Consider the following 6000-nt stretch of genomic DNA (forward strand, 5'->3'; position numbering starts at 1 on the left):
ATTAAAGTGCACATGTTGATGCACCCACTGGTAAAGTGAAGGTCTAGACAGCAACATCATTGCCTGCAGAAAAGAATCAAAATAAAATCTTTACCCCTTCACAGGAAATTTGGCTTTTCTTTTAATGTAAGTTATGCTAATTCAAATTGGTTATGTAACGTGAAAATAAATTCACATTAAAACCTAATGCACACATGTAGCCACAAAAATAGAAGTGACTTACTAACCTCCCTTACACTACAAGTAAATCATGTATGTGGGTTTTATTATTTTACACAATACTCTCCCAGCATCGAAAATAAATTGAACACATCTGGTGAAATTGGAATGCAGCTACTCTGTTTTATAACCCACTGAGGAACTTAAAGCTTCGTTTCAGCCTAAATAAGCTGATTATGTAAGTATCCGCAAAGAGAAAGTAGGAAAGCAGAAGTAACTGCAACACACGCATTATACCATTAACTAATGCTTCACATCTAGAGCTTCTGTTCTGTATAATAAAAGGAGGGCAGAGAAGCAGATGATGTGCACTACCTGTCTTTGCCAATGCAATGAAATATGTGCCAAGTGAAACCAATCTAATTATATTTGTTGGCATGTAAATGTGGCCTACTATTGCTTTAAGCAATTAAAAAATATATAGCCATATTAGTAATTAATATTTGCCATGAGACAAGACAAAGTTAACCATGGAGTTCTTTGTAATTCATGAACTGTTCATATCGTAAGTTTTTATTGGAGTAAAAGGGCAACACTAGAAGTCACTCCTTAGTTTGTAGAAAGCTTTTAAAAGGCAAACCTAGCTTCTTAGCCTGAAGCTAAATGAAATAACACGCTTATTTTGCATCAGGCTGTGATGACAAAGGTGGGGTAGGTGGGAAGCTACCTCAATAAGAACTTCAAAATTTGGTTCAATGCCTCAACTGTGAATGTCAAGAAACTGGAGATTCTAGAACAGTGGGAGCCTCTACATGAGATGTTTGCTGTGGAGTTGCCTAATTAGCTCTGCAGTAAAACATCAGCATCTACATGTGCATCCCTATTAGGCCACAGTAAACTAATAAATGTTGTAGGATAGGCTCAACACAAGTACTATTCTACAGTGGTGTTATTTAGTGCACTGCAATATGTGTGTAGAAGCTGATGGGGTTAGTGGGGCACAAGAGTGCTATAGTGTGGGGACTGCCTGCTGGCTTGCCCTGCACTGAAACACCTTCATGCCCTAGCCAGCCCCTCCGCAATACATTAAGCCAAGCAGAAGCAGCCCCAGGCTGGCAGGTTGAGTCCTGGGGCCGTCAGCTGGTGTTGCTTCACCCTGGGTCAGCATGTTGCACCTGGGTAAATGCTGCACCTTGTCAGGTATTGCAGACCTGTAGGATACCACCTGCTGCTCGACTAAGATGTTATTGCTTCTAATTGATGATCTACATGCCCACATTTCTCCTGCCACGACTTGATGTTAACAGAGTTGGTTCATTACCTGCACGTGCAGTCCAATTAGTAGTCTCACCATCATCCAGTGGAGTCCTGCGTTCCTGAAGGCTCCGCCACCCCTACACCCTCACCCATTCCACCGGGTCTGTTCAGCCAGTTGGTCCTACCACATGTCCTTGGTTCCAAGCAAACAACCAACAAAAGACCAAAAAGAAAACAGAAAAACAGAGAAGGCTCTCCTGGCCTATGTCACACTTCCTGCTGTTTGCAGCTAATATCTAAACCAAAATTGACCTTCATGCAGTCAGTCCCTCTTTGGTGGCAGGTGGGCTCTCTTTCTCTCTCTCGCTCTCTCTCTCTCAGAGCCTCTTATGGAGGTCACCACAACTTCTTTTAGCACCTTGAGTCCATCTATAACGCCATCTTATTGGCTTGTGCCACTTTTACATGTATTACGGTACCGTGAAAGTCTATGGTGTCCCTCTATTAGGGTTATTACGGTACCACTCTCAGGGCTCCACCAGCTCCTGGTGCGTAAACAAACAGTTCTGCGCCGAAGGGTCAGTAGACTTGGCTCTAAGTCCCTGCTGTGGGTTTCACTCTCTGCAAGAGTCTCCTACCAGCACTCCATGTTGCTTTCAGAGTTTCCTGCAGCATGTGCCGGCTTGCTGGTGCTGGTGCTGGTGCTACTCCTACTCCTGCTCCTCCTCTTCCTCTTTCCGGTTCTGCGCTCCTCCTGCTTTCCTGTCCCAGGCTCTTTATACCGGCGCATGAGTTATCTGCCTCTCCCCTCCCAAAACACCTGGGTAAGGGAGATTTCTGCCGGGCTCCTTGGGGCTGCGGACCTGGGGCTGCTGGGCCTTTGTTTAGCCTGTGTGCTTTGGAGCCCAGTGGCTCCTCCTCTCTCTCTCTCACCTGGGAACAATAAAGTCTGGTGCTGGAGCTTGTGAGCCAGAGCTTGTTCATTTGAATTAATTTCACATGTAGATGAGCCCAGTGATTCTCAGCTGGGGTGGTGGGGCACTCTAGGATGCCATGAGATCCTCTGAAGGGTGCCTCGGAAAGTGTGAGGAGATGAAGGGGGTCAGGATTGTAATAAATTAGTTTTTGAAATGGGACGCTGCTCAATACACAAGTTATGGAAGAGTGCCTTGAGTCTAATGAGGGATGTCTTGAGTTGAAACGAGTTGAGAACAGCTGTCCTAGAGTGAGTCGCATATTCTTGATACTGCATTAGCCTTATATGGATGGCATCATGACTTGCTAATGGCATTTGCTTACCTGATCTATAAACAAGACTCAGTAAGATTCCAGCATCAAACAGTAGACCTGAATCAATGTATTTATACCTTTAGGGGTGTGTCCACATGTTGCCCTCTGGTGATGTAGCGATGTGCCACATTGCCGTATTGTACTCTACAGTGACATGCCAATCATATGGGTCTACACATGAGCCCCCATTATAGATCACCACTACAGTGAAGTATTGGCAAAATCTAAGTGCACCACATGCCCAGCGCAATATAGGCAGTTACTGTGCTGTGATTTAGTCCAAAATCTAACAGTGCTTACAAGCCTGGCGCCGTAGCAATGTTGCCATACAGCAACATGTAGACACGCTCTAGTAGGATCTTTTCATTGTTGAAAGCTAGGTGAATGTGGGGCTCCCAAAGAAGCTATTACTTGTGACTTGGGTAAAGCATGGGTGCAGTGGAGCACAGTTAAGGTAAGTTGCTGCCACTCCAAAGGCATGCGTTCAAGTCCTGTTCTAGACCCATGTCAAAGACTGCTCTTAAGTGACTTAGCTGTGAAAGGGTACCTGGTCGTTCAGGTTGGGGAGTCAAAGGACATAATGTAGGTTATACTGCTTCCCTTGTGTGCCATTGCCAAAAAAACTGGCATGTCTTAACCACAGTAGCCTGATGGGCTGTAAAGCTTGAATAGATGTTCCTTTTTTAGGTAAAATATGTTGCATGAAATGCACCACAGTTAACCTATACTGACACACCCTATAGCATTAGATACTTAGGTTGCATAAATCTATCTCAACTGAGGTCTAGAGAGGTATTAATTCACATCACAGCTTTTCTGTCTTATACCGGCATTTATGCCCCATGTGAATATAGCACTGCATCCCTTATATTAAGAACAGATTTACAACATCAGATACAAATTATATTCTTCTGCTTTACAGGATGAGCCAAATATCAACCAGAGATATAAGATGCCAGGAGTACAAAGGCAGGCTTTTGTCAGTAGTGCTTTCCCTCCCCTTTATCCTCTGCTTGTATGATGCTCTGTGTGTATAGGCTTTTACAGTGCTCTATGCAAAACACATATGCCCCATTTGAAGAAAGAATTGCACTCCTGTCAACTGACAGTTTTTGTTCAGACTGTCCCCACTATGGTGATCTGTATCCATTGCATTAATGCAATCAATGTTACCATGGGACTTATGTATGTGTGAACTTGTTTTTATACTGCCTGAATAACTATTAATATTGTTGCATTTGCCAGAAACACTTTCTTAGCTACCTCTCCTGGGTCAACCATTTACTTGAGGCCCTTCAGGGTGCAATTAACAGATAATTATTCTAAACTAGATTCTTTCTGCTCCTCTGACCAATTTGGGTGTCAGATGGGAGGGGAGGGGGGAAGTTACTGAAATTAATAGGGATTTTACCATTGCTGCATCAGCTCTGTGAAGAAGGCAGTAATTTGTGGGGACAAAGCTCTGACCCCCTTGCTCAGACGGAATAGTGATAAAGAGCCCCCCAAGCTGATCCATTGGCCTCTGTGGGACTAGACTCATGAAGTCAGGTGCTATTCAGCACATGTAAGAGGATCACTATCTGGTAGAGAATAATGTCTGAGGCTCTAACATGCCTTAAAATTGGCAAAGAACCATGCAGTGATGGGCTTCCTAGGGAGTTTTTATTAGAAATTTTGGGATGTTTTGAGGAAAAAACTGTGGGAAGTTGATGACAGCACACAATGGAAAAGCAAGTTGACAGGATCAATGAACAGAAAAGAGCTAATCACACTGATTTACAAGAGAAGTGAAAGAGAAGACTGATCAGACTGGAGACCAATCTCTTTACTGAACACTGGATAAGATACTGGCAAAGATATCACAGTGAGATTAAGAACAGCTATTTGGAAATTAAATGTAAAAGTATGGGGCCCCTGAAAGATCACTTGATTTTAAAGAGCCATGTGATTATTACAGAATAGAAATAAACTTGTCCCCATGTAGCTGGTGTCTGGATAAAGAAAAGCATTTGGCACAGTAACATGGATTTTAGTGGGATCAGATTTTTCAGCTAAGATCTGTTTAACTCTTTGACTTACATGTCAGGTAAAGATTTTCTTTATTGCTTTTTATTTTATTTTTGGAAGTAAGATTTATTACCTTTTTCTGACACATTCCAAACCCTGAAAGTACCCAGGGTTAATCTCCACACACGGGACATGTGAACATGAAAAATAAAAGATGGAAAGATATTGCCAGAGGATATACCAAGAATAAATTTAAGGCAGGGGTTGGCAACATATGGCCTGCAGGCAGTGAGGAGGTTCCAGCTTTCACTGCTGCTGCCACTTCTCCCCACTCGCCCAGCTCTGATGCAACATGGGTGAGGTTGTTTCAGTGGCACATTAGCAGTTTCTACGGCACATCAGCAGCAGGGGGCTCTGCCTGCGCCCATGCTGGGGCCAGGCAGCTGGGAGCTGGGACCACACCACTGCTGCTTCACTAAGCCCCCTGTTTCCCCATTGCCACTTCTTCCTAGCCCCCACCACTCCCCAGCTATGCTGTGGGTACAGTTTTTAGCCCAGGAGGTGCTTCACTAGGCCAAGGCATCTGCAAACTACCTCTGCACTGCCATCACAGCTTCCATCTGCACCCATACCACACAAAGGAGAGTGAAGAGGGGGAGTGGAAAGAAGCGGCAGCAGCCTGGACATAATTTGCAGGTATCTGGCCCTGGTGCAACTCCCCATCAGTTGAAAAATGTACTCATACCACAGCTGGGGAGCAGGGAGCTAGGGAAGCAGCAGTGGTGTGGAAGCAGCTCCCAATTGCTTGACCTGAACATAGGCACAGGAAAAGCTCCTTGCTGCTCATGAGTCGAGCTCTTTTGGCCTGCAGCTTATAAAAGGTTGCCTGTCCCTGATCTAAGTCGATACACCAACACATGGCAAACTGATTACCAAAAAATGAAAAAGAGTGATTGGAAGTAAATATACTATTGAATTGGCAGACCTCCTTTATTACTCTCACAACAAATACAGCATTGGCAGCCCCCACCCACATCATCCCTCCAATCCTGGCCTGGTAGGATCTTGAATGTTTTAACACTTCACTTTAGTTATGACCTGATTTAGCAAGCAATTTTAAGTGCCTAAGTAGTCCCCTAGGGACTGCTCTAAATTGCCTGCTACAATTGAGCCATAGAAGACCACCCACCTTTTGGGAGAACCTTTTCCAGCCACACTGAAGGACTGTGGATGGATCAGTATGGAGTGCTGATTATGCTGGCTTTCCATGAACTGAGGATTCTCCTA

The sequence above is a fragment of the Crocodylus siamensis genome, chromosome 4, assembly GCF_052110815.1.
Source record: "Crocodylus siamensis isolate JL-2025a chromosome 4, ASM5211081v1, whole genome shotgun sequence".
Taxonomy (NCBI): Eukaryota; Metazoa; Chordata; order Crocodylia; family Crocodylidae; genus Crocodylus; species Crocodylus siamensis.